This window comes from Saimiri boliviensis, chromosome 12 (genome assembly GCF_048565385.1).
Source record: "Saimiri boliviensis isolate mSaiBol1 chromosome 12, mSaiBol1.pri, whole genome shotgun sequence".
Classification (NCBI taxonomy): Eukaryota; Metazoa; Chordata; class Mammalia; order Primates; family Cebidae; genus Saimiri; species Saimiri boliviensis.
Genome location: NC_133460.1, coordinates 35,121,558 through 35,135,739, shown reverse-complemented (window position 1 = coordinate 35,135,739; position 14,182 = coordinate 35,121,558).

Genomic DNA, 14,182 nt, shown 5'->3' with positions numbered 1-14,182 from the left:
CCCTGTCTCTACTAAAAATACAAAATTAGGCAGGTGTGGTGGCAGGCACCTGTAGTCCCAGCTACTCGGGAGGCTGAGGCAGGAGAATCACCTGAACCTGGGAGGTGGAGGTTATAGTGAGCCAAAATTGCACCACTGTACTCAAGCCTGGGTGACAGAGACTCCATCTCAAAAAAAAAAAAAAAAAAAAAAAAAAAAAAAATGAAAAAACTATATATATGTGTCTATCTGCAGAAATCAGGTTAGAAATATATATACACATATATCCATGTGTATATATAATTTATTTAATACTAATGTTATTGGTAGATTCTTTAAACATGTTTTTGAAACAAATGTGGAAATTAAAAGACGTGAGCTGGTGGAGGATGTTGATGGGGGAGGCCATGCATGTGGAGGCTGGGGGAACATGGGAACCCTGTGTACTTTCCACCCCATTTTGATGTCAGCCTAAAACTGCTCTAATAAATACTGAGTTATTAAAAGCAGCCATGAGGCCAGGCACAGTGGCTGACTCCTATAATCCCAGAACTTTGGGAGGTCATGGCGGGCACAGCACTTGAGATTAGGAGTTCAAGGCAAGCCTGGTCAACGTGGTGAAACCCCGTCTCCACAAAAAAAGTACAAAAATTAGCTGGATGTGGTGGTGCATGCCTGTAATCCCAGCTCCTTGGGAGGCTGAGGCAGGAGAATTGCTTGAACTTGGGAGGTGCAGGTTGCAGTGAGCCGAGATGGCGCCACAGGACTCCAGCCTGTGTGACAGAGTAAGACTCCATTTCAAAAAATAAATAAAGCAACCACGAATCAGGGGATGTGAAAACTAGAAGCCCTGTGTTCCACTTGCTCTCCCTCAAGCTTTCCTTGACCACAGGCATCAGCAGGTGACGGGGGGCACTCTTGGCCCCAGCTCCTGGCAAAACTGGTCTTGGCTCTTTCACACTGGGAGATCATTGTGTCTCTTCTTAAGACACGTGGCTCCATTGCACTTCATTCCAGCCAAACCTGACCTCTGACCCCTGCTGTTCTCTGGACTCCAACTACCCAGGACTCTTTGGGTTGTAAGTGACAGAAACATAACTCAGGCAGCATAAGTGAAAAAGGAAATGTGGTGCATGGAACAAGGACATCAAGGTGGACTTCAGGCATGGCTGGATGCAGGTGCTCATACAGTGCATCAGGGCTCTGTCCCATGTCTTTCTCATCAACTCTCTTGATACAGTGTGCACACTGGCTAAATTAGGGCCTGTGGGCCCTGATTTAGAGGACTTTCTGTTAGTTTCCCCTGAAAAGCAAGGTGTCTGATTGGTCCAGCTTAGGTCACGTGCCTACCCTGAACCGGGGCATGGGGAACTCTGTTTGGCCAAGCCTGGTCCACACCCATCTCTGGCTGGGTTGCTGTGATTGACAGCTCCTTCACGACCATACAGTATGGGGGCCTGACAGTTCCCTGAGAGCAAAACTCTGGCTCACAATACACCACACATGGTTTCTGCTTTCCAGCCCTCCACCCCTTAGCATGTGGGACAGAGGCCATCGGCTCAGGTCTGTGTTCTTAGGGCTGGGATGCCTCATATAGCAGAAAGAGGAGGGACTTTGGGCTCCAGCAGACCTGGGTGTGAAGCCAAGCTCTGTAGGTCACTTTGTCACTCTGAGCCTTGTTTTTGCTCCCAAACGTGTCTCCCAACAGGATGGTGCCGAGGATTTAAATTCGTCCCTAAGGGTTCAGTGGGAACCTGGGCCCTGGTCTGGATGCGACAGCCAGGATGGGGATCAGGGCACTGCCTGAGGCTTGTGTGAGAGAGGTTTGGATCTCTACTCAGCTGTGCACACTTGGGCAAATAACACTTCTCCAGACCTCAGTTTCTTCCCTTGCAACAAACAGAGACACATACTGTCTCAGTCCATTTCCCTCCTTCCCTCCCTCCCCCTCCCTCCCCCTCCCTCCCCCTCCCTCCCCCTCCCTCCCTTCCTTCCCTCTTTCTTTTCCTTCCCCTCTTCCTTCCTTCCCCCCTCCCTCCCTCCCTCCCTTTTTCCTTCCTCCCTTGCCTTCTTGCTTTCGACATGGAGTCTCACTCTGTCACCCAGGCTGGTGTGCAGGGGCTGACTGCAACCTCCGCCTCCTGAGTGCAAGCGATTCTCCCGCTTCTGCCCCCTGAGTAGCTGGGATTACAGGCGTCCGCCACCATGCCCGGCCAGTTTTTGTATTGTTGTAGAGACGGGGTTTCACTGTGTTGGCCAGCCTGGTCTCCAACTCCTGACCTCAGGTGATCTGCCCACCTTGGCCTTCCAAAGTGCTGGGATACAGGTGTGAGCCGCCTCGCCTGGCCCTTAGTTCATTTTCTGTTGCATATCGTAGATTACCTAAAACTGGATAATGTATACGGAAAGTTTATGGTGGCTGAGAAGCCCAAGTTCAAGGACAGCATTCGGTGAGGGCCTTCTTGCTGCTGCGGACTCAGTACTGTGTCCTGAGGTGGCACAGGGCCTCCCATGGGGAGGGGGCTGAGAGTGCTTGTTCATGTCTCTCTCTGTCTTCTCTTAAAGCCACCGGGGCCACACCCATGATAACCCATTCATCTATTACTCATCCATTCATTAATCCGTGGGGCTCTCCTCACCCAGTCTCCTCTTAAAGGCTCCACCTCTCAATACTGGTGCACTGGGGATTCAGTTTCAACATGAGTTTTGGGAGGGGACAAACGTTCCAACCAGAGCACATGCCTACTACAGGGGCAGTTATTCAGATCATGGGCGAGAACACAGACCTATTTCTAGAGATCACAGCCCCCAGCCTCTGCTGCTGTTTCCTCTGCCTGAGATGCCTCTCCCTCTGAGGCTTCTGGGGTAAACTCCTTCCCACCCGAGCTTGAAGACCCAGACAGCAACTCCTCCAGGGCCCCTGCCCTGACTTCCGATCTCCTATCACCCTCCGCACAATTCCTAGGTCTGATCAGCCGTGCCCTGCTGACGACCGGATCGGGTGGTTTTGAAGTCTAAGTCCTTCTTTTGTTGAGACAAAATCTCTGCTCTGTCACCAGGCTGGAGTGCAGTAGGGAAATCTCACCTCACTGCAACCTCTGCCTCTGGGTTTCAAGCGATTCTCCTGCCTCAGCCTCCCATGTAGCCGGGAATACAGGCGCCCACCACCACGCCTGGCTAATTTTTGTATTTTTAGTAGAGAAAGGGTTTCACTATGTCGGTCAGTCTGGTCTCGAACTCCTGAGCTCAAGTGATTCACCTGTCTCAGCCTCCCAAAGTGCTGGGATTACAGGGGTGAGCCAGCACCTATGTCCTTTTTATCCTAACCGTGAACGGCTCGGATTCCTCTGCCCGCTCTTTGCCTGGCATGCAGAAGGCATTGAATCAATGTTTGCAGAATGAGCAGATGCCCTCCAAGCTTTCTGGAGGTTACCCGTCTCCAGCACAGGCCTGTGTCCTTGGCTCTGCTGGTAGTGTGGCACCTTCCCGGAGGAGGGGGCCTTTGGGTGGAGAGGAAGTCCAGGCTGCCCCTGGAAGCACAGGCGGCTGATTTCTAAGAAACCAGATGACGGACAGGAAGGCTGGGGCAAAGGGTGATAGGGACGGCTTTTACTTTCAGTTTTCTGTGGGGCTGGAGCAAAGCAGGTGCCTCAGGTTCTCGGTGGGGAGGGGAGGATGGTGCAGTCACAGCCTCCCAGAGCCAAGCAATAGCCATCACTTCGGGACATAGGCCAATCCTGGAGCCCAGAGAGGCCCCACTTGGCCCCCGTGACACAGGCGTGAGGGGGGTACAATGGGCGGCCGTCACTGGGGACACAGTGTCTGAAAGCCTGCCTCCTGCCTCCCGTCCCCTGGCTCATCCACTTATCCTTTATTTATTTGTTTGTTTGTTTACTGGGACAGGGTCTTGCTCTGTCACCCAGGCTGGAGTGGAGTGACACAATCACAGCTCACTGCAGCCTCGACCCCCAGGCTCAAACAATCCTCCTGCCTCAGCCTCCCAAGTAGCTGGGGCCACGGACATGCACCACCACACCTGGTTAATTTTTGTAGAAACAGGGAATCACTGTGTTGCCCAGGCTGGTCTTGAACTCAAGCCATCCTCCTGCCTTGGCCTCCCAAAGTGCTGGGATTATAGGTATGAGCCACCGCAACTGGCCTCACCCTTTATTTTACACATGCCTTAGATTATTCATCCCTTCACTCGCTCACTCATTCATCCGTTCGCTCATGCCTCCCTCCCTGCTGTTGCGCTTCAGTTCTCTCCTTGTTTTCTCTTTCCGTCCTTCTTTGTCTTCTGTTTCTCCCTCTCCGTCCCTCCTTCTGTGTCTGCTGCTCCCTCCCTCTCCATCCTCTCTGGGCAGCTCCATCCCTTTCTCCCTCTGTCTCCCCAACTCTCTCTCTCTTGTTTCTCTCCCCTTCTGTCCATCTCTCTGCCTCCTTCTCCACAATCTGCCTCTCTCTCTCTCTGTTTTCTTTGTCCCGCATTCCTCGAACTGCCTCAGTCACTTAAGACAATGTTTTTGTTGTTGCATTTTGAGACAGGGTCTCACTCGGTCACCCCAGGCTAGAGTGCAGTGGTGTGATCACAGCTCACTGCAGCCTCGGCCTCCCAGGCTCAAGTGATCCTCCCCACTCAGCCTCCTGGCTAGTTGGGACTGCAGGTGTATACCACCAGGTCCAGCTAATTTTTGTATTTTTTGTAGAGATGGGATTTCACCATGTTGCCCAGGCTGGTCTTGAACTTCTGGGCTCAAGTGATCCACCTGTCTTGGACCCCTAAAGTGCTAGGATGACAGGTGTCAGCCACTACACCTGAAAACAATGTTTTCACCATACTGTTTTAACCAAATGTTTCCCCAAACTTTAAAAAAAATCTAAATACCTACTTTTATGTTGCCTCAGGGAATAATAACCATAACATCTAAGGTTTTATGAGATGCACTTTCCCCTAATGTATGCTGAAATAAATAGAGCCATTAAGAGAATGTTTGCAGCCAGGTTTGATGGCTCAACCCCGGAATCCTGGCACTTTGGAAGTCTGAGGCAGGTGGATTGCTTGAGCCAACAATCCCAATTGAGTTTGAGACCAGCCTAGGCAACGTAGGGAGATCCCATCTTAGAAAGAAAGAAAAGAAAAAGAAAGAAAGAGAGAAAGAGAGAAGGAAATAAAGAAAGAGAAAGAAAGGAAGAAAGAAAAAGAAAGAAAGGGAAAGGAAAGGCAGGCAGGCAGGCAGGCATGCGAGCAGGAAAGGCAGGAAGGCAGGCAGGAAGGAAGGAAGGAAGAAAGGCAGGCAGGCAGGCAGGCAGGAAGAAGATGTTCACCAGTTTTATACCTGACACATGATAGGCAGGGCACCATACCTGCACCTGGGGAGGGCTGGGTAGTGTCTCCACCCTCATGGCCTGGTTCCTCCTTCCCTCCCTTGCATCCTTCTTTTTTTTTTTTTCAAGATGGAGTCTCGCTCTGTAGCCCAGCCTGGAGTGCAGTGGTGCTATCTCTGTTCACTGCAACCTCCATCTCCCAGGTCCCAGGAGAAGACTGGGACTCTATCTCAAAAAAAATAGGAGGGTGCACCCAGCCCCCCTCTCACCCCCTTTTTTTTTGAGATGGAGTCTTGCTCTGACACCCAGGCTGGAGTGCAGTGGCACAGTCTCAACTGACTGCAACCTCCGCCTCCCAGATTCAAGCCATTCTCCTGCCTCAGCATCCGGAGTAGCTGGGATTACAGGCACGTGCCAACACATCTGGCTAATTTTTGTATTTTTTAGTAGAGATGGGGTTTCACCATGTTGGCCAGGCTGGTCTCAAACTACAGACCTAAAGTGATCCACCTGCCTCAGCCTTCCAAAGTGCTGGGATTAAGACGTGAGCCACCGCGCCCCACCCCATGGTACCCTTCTCTCCATTGCTCCCTGGTTATTTAGTCCACTATCTGCACTCGATGTGGGCCTGGTATCCCATTTCTAGAGAAGTTTTTTTTTTCTAGAGAACTTTCTTTGTCACAGGCATGCTTCCAAGCAATTTACGGATGTTAATTCATTTACACCCCCTTAACAATTCTGGGAGATAGTGACAATGATAATCTATACTTAATAAATGGGGAAACTGAGGCACAACGTGGTTTCATCAGTGACTAAGTAAACTTGCTTATGTTTCAGAGGTTAAACTCTGTCACAGAGAGGTCTCTGCCCTCTTGGTACTCACAGTTTATAAGACAGAGCAAACCTCTTGGCAGTCCCTTACGTGGACTTTAACGGAAGCAGTGGGACCCAGCAGAAAGCGTCAAGGAGAGCTTCCTAGGGGAGGTGTTTGCTGAGTTGGGTTTTGAAGGTTGAATAGGAGTTTGCCAAGTGAAAAGGAAGCAAAGGAAACAGCAAAGACTTTCACTGGGGAGCTGGGAAGGCCTAGGGAACCATGAGAAATTGGGGCAAATGGGAGCAGATGAGGATTGTGACAGGAACGAGGTGTGGTTAGAAATGTACATTGGGGCCAGATGGTCGGGAGGGGGCTGGCCTCAAATTCCATGGGGAAGGGCTTGGAAGCTGCTGGAATGCTGTGGAGTCACCTTGCTTGGTTCAAATACTGCTTTACTTTGACTAGCTGTGAAATCATGGACAAGAAACATAAGTGCTCCTGGACTCAGATTCCCTATCTGTAAAATTAGACAATAACGATACCTACCTAGAATGTGCTAGATAAGGGTGAGCTGACAGGAATCTTACTTGCAGTGAGAGCTTAGTGTATAACGGGGTGTAAGGTGATCAGAGTTGCTGTGTGGGTAATCATACCGCACCTTCCCGCCTAACGCCTGCCAAGGGGGCCAGGGCCCACATCTCTGGTCCTCAGTTTCCCCATTGGAAATCCAGTGAAGGGGAGCCTGCTTTAAGGCTTGAGTGTGCCTTCCTCCCCTGCCCCCACACCCCTGCCCGCCTGGCTGGGGGAACCCAGAGGCCCCTCCAGGCTGAACCTGTAGTTTTACTTTGACCCAATTTTGGGCAACTGTAGCTTTTCCTGTCAACAGGCTGGCTAGGAGAGGACTTGGCAAAGGTGAGAGAAACGGCAGAGCAGTGCCAGGGCTGGGCGTGCTGGGGATTCCATTTTCAACAGTCCAAGCTGGGGACAGAGGAAGGGTCCCCTGTCCTGGGAACAGTATCATCCCTTTAGTTGACCATGTACGCTGGGCTACCGTTTATTGTCCTTTCGTTTCTTTCTTTTCTTTTCTTTTTTTTTTTTTTTTTTTGGAGACAGGGTCTCACTCTGCCACCCAGGCTGGAGTGCAGTGGTGTGATCTTGGCTCACCGCAACCCCCACCTTCCACGTTCAAGCGATTTTTATGCCTCAGCCTCTGGAATAGCTGGGACTACAGGTGAATGCCACCACACCTGACTAGTTTTCTGTTCTTTGGGTTTTGTTTGTTTTTTTTTTTTTTTTTGGGTAGAGATAGGGTTTCAACCATGTGGCCCCAGCTGGTCTTGAACTCCTGTACTCAAACAGTCCACCTGCCTAGGCCTACCAAAGTGCTGGGATTACAGGCATGAGCCACCTTGATGGGCTTATTATCACTTTCTTTTAATTCTTCACACCCTGTGAGCTCTGGGTGCTTATCCCATTTCACAGATGAGGAAACTGAGATGAGTGAAAGGGCTACTTGTCAATAACGCACAGCTGGCAGTGTTTCTCCAGGTGTGGGGCCAATGCCCTGGAGGGTCTCTAGGTGGTGATTTTAAGTAAAACATGGGGACATTTTTATAAAGCATCGAGGCCCCTTCCTCCTCTGTGACATGGTGATTTCATATTTTCATCCTCCTGTAGTCTTTCTGCTTAAGTCAAAAAGTATGTCTCATATTGGTGCTATTTTGTCATAAACACCTCTGTAATGCTTGCTAATACTCCACCTTCTTTTCTTTTCTTTTCTTTTTTTTTTTTTTTTGGCAGACTGAGTTCGCTCTGTCACCCAGACTGGAGTGTGCAATCTTGGCTCACTGCAACTCCACCTCCCAAGTTCAAACAATTCTCCTGCCGCAGCCTCGGGAATAGCTGGGATTACAGTACCTGCCATCATGCCTGGCTAATTTTGGTATTTTTGTAGAAATGGGGTTTCACCATGTTGGCCAGGCTGGTCTTGAACTCCTGACCTCAGGTGATCCACCTGCCTCAGCCTCCCAAAGTGCTGGGATCACAGAAGTGAGCCACCACACCTAGCCCCCCCCCCCCCCTCTCTCTCTCTCTCTCTCTCTCTCTCTCTCTCTCTCTCTCCTCTCTCTGAGACAGAGTCTCACTTTCTCACCCAGGCTGGAGTACAGTGATGTGATCTCAGCTCACTGCAACCTCTGCCTCCAAGCTTCAAGTGATTCACCTGCCTCAGCCTCCCTCGTAGCTGGGATTACAGGTGTAGGCCACCATGCCCAGCTAATTTTTGTATTTTTAGTAGAAAGGGGGTTTTGCCATGTTGGCCAGGCTGGTCTTGAACTCCTGACCTCAGGTGATCTGCCTGCCTCAGCCTCCCAAAGGGCTGGGATTACAGGCATGAGCCACTGCGCATGGCCTCCTTCTCTCTTTTCCTGTCTCTCAACCAAACATGGAGCCAACCTTTTGCTTGGCACACAGCAGTCTCTAGCTAGAACTTACATTGATTGTTTGGATTTCATTGCATTACTTAAGAGTTTCCTCTTTGTTGTGGGAAATTCTACCTTCCACGTATGGTAATGAAACATTTCCCTTGAAATAAAAGTTAATTAAGGAAATCATGTAACTTAATTTGTAGAAAATATTAATTGAATAGCATAACAGCTGGGGACTTGGACAGGTCTGGCAAAAAACCACCACCACCACCACCAACAACAACAAAATACAAGTGAAGCCTCAGTGCAGACACGAGAACGAAGGCATGGCTATAAAATTAGGCTGCCCGGGGTTAGAATTCACCCCCCACCAGGGCTCTGCTACCTACCTGCAGTGTGACCTGAGTCCGTTATTTAACTCTGTGCCCCAGTTTCGTCATCTGCACAATGAGGGTAATAATAGTTATACCTGATTCATACAGTTCTTGTGAGGATTAATTGGGATACTATGCATGAATTACTTAGAACAATGCCTCGCGTCTAGGGAGCATTTGACATGGGTGAGCTGGCAGCCACCGCTGTGCTGTTATTAGCAAGAAGCGGACTGAGAATGGGACCAGGTGGGTCCAACTTCATGGCTATGCTGATTCAAATCCTCTGCACAGCTGGTGTGATGCAAAATAACAAATATTATTATAGTTCCGGCTGGGTGCAGTGGCTCATGCCTGTAATCTCAGATCTTTGGAAGGACAAGCTGGAAGAACCACTGAGGCCAGGAGTTCGAGACCAGCTTGGGCAACATAGCAGGACCACAGTCTCAAGTAAAAAATAAAAAACAGCTAGGTGTGGTGTTGCACACCTGTAGTCCCAGCTACTTGGGAGGCTGAGGCAGGAGGATCCCTTGAGCCCAGGATTTTGAGACTACAGTGAGCTGTGCTTGTACCATTGCACTCAGCCTGGGTGACAGTGACTTTTTTGTTTTTTGAGACGGAGGCTTGCTCTGTTGCCCAGGCTGGAGTGCAGTGGCGTAATCTAGACTCACTGCAACCTTTGCCTCCCAGGTTCAAGTGATTCTCCTGCCTCAGCCTCCCTAGCCGCTGGGACTACAGGTGCATGCCACCACACCCAGCTAATTTTTGTATTTTTAGTAGAGACAGGGTTTCACCATGTTGGCTAGGCTGGTGTCCAACTCCTGGCCTCAAGTGATTCGCCCACTTCGGCCTCCCAAAGTGCTGGGATTATAGGCGTGGGCCACCGCGCCAGGTCTAAGAGACTGTGTTTCAAACAGCAACAACAACAACAACGTCATGTGCTAAGTACTTTCTAGGCATCCTTTGATTGAACTTCACCCATGAGGTGGGTAGTTCTTAACCTTATTTACAGGTAGGAAAAGAGTTTCAAGATCCAAGGGGTGGGGAAGGGTCGGTGTGGGCCGGAATGGGGTAGAAGCAGAGCACATGCTGGTCTCTGAGTACACCTGAGGGGGTGGGAGAGGGCCCGCTATTGTGGCCTTGACCTGGCCTGCCCTTGGGACGTGCCCTCCCCGGGCCTGGGGTCTTCCAAGAGCCCTGAGGTCCCGGCGGACAAGATGCAGCACGAGGACTGGGAACCACGTGAAAGCTGGAAGGGCTGCGCGGCGAGTAGTGCTTCGGAGAAGCCGAGAGGAAGCCGAGGGGAGCCGAGTGTGGCCGAGCCGAAAGGGGTCAAGCCGAACGTGGCCGAGCCATGCCGAGTGGGTTGGGGGCAGCGGTTGGTGGGGAGAACGGCGCAATGACGTCACTGGCGTGGCACGTGGTGGCCGAGAGTGGGGGCGTCGTGGGGCCTCAACTGGACTGCAGGTGGTTGGGCCTCATTTGTCTGCCTCCACCCAGACCCCGGCTGGCAGACAGCACTTGCCGAAGGGGGACCAGGGAGCAGCACCGGCAAAGGCCCCGAGGCAGGAGGGAGCGCGGTGAGTGCCTGGCCCAGACCCCTGGGCCGTTTTCCCGGGCGGCGTGGGCCTTCTGAGCGCCGCGGGGCAGCGGGCGGGGGGACCCAGGTCGGGCTGCCGTGTGGGATGCCGGGCCCGCCCTGGGTGTCGGGGGGGGGGGGGGGGGCGGAGGGTGGAGAAGGGGGTGGAGGAGGGTGTACTGGGCCGGTAGAGCTTTGAACCTATTTCCCCTGAGGGCCATCTGTCGGGTCCCAGAGCCAGGACCATAGTTGGGAGCAGCAATTTGAGGGCCCACCTGGGCACCATTGTCCCTGTGTGAATTTGCTTTGGTGAAAACTGCGCCTCCTTTTCTGAGGGACACTAGATACCCCCTGCCCCCAAAGCAGGCCAAGCCTACTGTGTTCTTCCTGGTAAGCTCCCAGCCCCAGGGAGGCTCTGGGTGATGGCAGTGGGAGGCCAGGTGAGAGGTACAGAGCTGGCAGCCAGGTGGAACTGGCCATACCCACCTCAGCCCAGCATCCCCCAGGCAAGTCCTGTGGCCTCCTCTTGTCGTTGGTCTGATTGGCCAAAGCCAAGGGGCCTGGCCAAGAATGAACGCTCCCTTGTGAATATACAGGAGGCAGGGAGTCCAAGCCCGTCTCGCCAGGCCCCCTGCTCAGACCATCTGCACCCAGCAGCCAGATCAGAGCAGGTCACCTCCACGTTCCCCGTCAATCTGGAAATTCAAACTTTCCACCAAAGTCTACCGGGCACCACGAGCCCTGTGCCCTGCCCATCCGTCCCACCTTTTCACTTTGCTGACCTTCTTGAATGGTTTGTTAAATTCCTTTCCACTGAGCTCCTTGGCACTCGCCCTTCCCTCTGCCTGGACGGCTCATCTCATCTGCTGTCTTTACCTGGCTGGCGCCTTCCTGTCATTCCAGGCACAATAATAATTTCAGTGCCATCTCAGAGAAGCCTCCTGATCTTTCTCTCTAAAAGAGCCCCATCCACTGTCCAATTACCCTGTGGAGTTTTCATCTGACCGCTGTCACTATGTACTTGGAATGCCCCTTTTCCTTTATTTCATGTTTAGTTATTTACTGTCCAAAGCCCTGAATGTAAACTCCGTGAGCAGGGACCAGACCCCCTCTGTTTTATTCATTCCTGTATCCTTTGAGCTTAGAATAATGCTTGGCTGGGCACAGTGGCTCCCACCTATAATCCCAGCATCTTGGGAGGCTAAGGTGGGAGGATTGCTTGAGCCCGGGAGTACGAGACTGGCCTAGGCAACATAGACAGACCCCATCTTGGCAAAAATAAATTAGCCAGGCATGGTGGTGCATGCCTGTAGTCCCAGCTACTCAAGAGGCTGAGATGGGAGGATCGCTTGAGCCCATGAAGCGTAGGCTGCAGTGAGCTGTGATCACACACTGCACTCCAGCCTGTGTAACAGAGACCTCATCTCTTAAAAAAAGGAGGAGGAGGAGGAGAAATGCATAATGGCTGGAACACAGGAGGTGCTCAGTCAGTGTTTGCTATATGAACCTCAGCTATCATTATTGGCGCCTCATCATTTAGAGATGTATTTGGCACCTGCCACGTGCTTCTGTAAGCACTTTCTACCTAGAAAGAGGCTCAGCTCACCACTTCCTGGGATAATGACAGTACCTGCTCTTAAGGTTGGGAGGACCAAGCAGGTGGAGGTGAGGCCTAGGAATATGAATTTTCACCAGATTCCTCCCTTATCCCATCCCCTCTCCCACTACATGAGAAACCCATCCTGGGCTGAGCAGTGATTCATGCCTGTAATCCCAGCACTCTGGGAGGCTGAGACAGGAGGATCACTTGAGCCCAGGAGTTCGAGACCAGCCTGGGCAACATAGTGAGACCCTGTCTCTACCAAAAACAAGGAAACTAGATGGATGTGGTGGCCCACCCCGGAAGTCCCATCTACTCAGTCCCTGGGCTTAAACCCGGGAGTTTGATTCTGCAGTGACCTGTGATCTTGCCACTGTGCTCCAGCCTAGGCAACAGAGCCAGACTCTCCTCTCTCTCCAAAAAACAAAAAAGAAAAGAAAAGAAACCTGTCTTGTTTACAGTGGGATGGACTTGGTCCAAGTCCCGGCCATCACTTTTGAGCTGTATGACCTTGAGTAGGTGGCTGCACTTGAGTAGGTGGCTGCACTTGCCTGAGCCTCCATTTCCTCATCTGGAACATGGGGGCCAGAGTGTGCAGGGGTGGCTTGCAGTCTGGTCACAGGCTATCCCTGCACCCACATACAGTCCTTGTCATTCCAGAGAGCACCTCTTTTCTCGTGATGCCTGCCTCATGCTGCCCCGGCTCATCCACTCACCTTCACTGCACCTGGGCCCCCAAGTCAGTCCTTTGCACACACAAACCCTCCTCTCACTTTTCATTCTTGTAAATTGACGTCAGCGCTGCTGAATCATGAAGCTGAGGTTTGGGGGGTGGGGATCTGCATCACCTGGGAAGCCACATGGCGTTTGCGTGCGCCTGGGCACAAACACACACACACACACACACACACACACACACAGCCTTTTCCCCCTGCAGTGGTGCCTGCACACACTTTTAGTTACATGGGATCTGGGGTGCAGCTCCCAGGGCGTTGAGGTCACTGTACCTACGTTAGTATAGATTTATTTTAAATGACTCATAAAGGGAGGAAGGGGCCAGCTCTGGGAAGTGTGATCAGAGGGGCCTTTATTCTTAGCTGTTCTGTTTTGAGTTTTGTAAGGGGAATGGGTTTGGATACCCAGCACTGTGTAAGGAAAATGTAATTTTTACACTTTTTATAAAGGAGGGAAAAAAAACCCATAACATATTGCAAGCTACCTGCTAGATGACCTCTCTTTAGAGGAGGCCCTGTTTTCTCATCTGTAAAATGGGGATGCTCACAGTACCTAAATGGGAAGGCTGGGTATGAGCTGAATGCTTTACATAGGTGATGCGGGACCTGGGAGCAGTCTGTGCACAGTGAGTGCTATATAGAAATATGAGCAGCTGGTGCTGTTATTATTGCAACGGTTAGGTCCTCAGGTTACCTAGTGGTACCCAGCCTCTAAAAAAATCACGAGTGGGTTTGCACAATCTGGCTCCACCCCTTGTTGTGGTCCTGCTTTGCCTCCCTGAGCCTGTTTCCCCAGCTGTAAAATGGGGCCAGCACAGCCAGTGAGCGGTCACTGAGGGTCTGTGGGTATCACTAGTATTACAACTCAATCCCCAAGCATTGCTGCCTTGGATTTCTGTTTCTCCAGACACTGCCCAGAGCAGGTAACAGAGGGGAAAGAACAAGGACAGGACTTAATTAATCCACAGCAGAGAAGGAAGGGTAGGGGTGTGGCTAAAAAGAACAGAAACAAAAAGAAAAAGCAGAGATTCTTTGGAGGTAGAGACAAGACACCGCCTCCCTCCCTCCCACTTCACCTGACTGAGGGATGAAATTGCCAAAGCTCTCTGAGATCCTAAATCTCTTCTGGCCATCCTTAAAGGCCTGAAGCCTATTTAATCCCCAAGACAGGCCTGCACTGCTCTGGCTCTCTGACCATCAAGTGAATTTTTATGCTTTGCTTTTGAGTCTGAAAGGTATTATTAAGCGTTAGGGCACTATTACAAGTGTGTCCAAGGCTGCAGAGGGCCATTCTGGCTTCTAAAGATGGAGTGTGACATGGCCACCAGGCTGCTGAACCCTAAACCTGAAAATG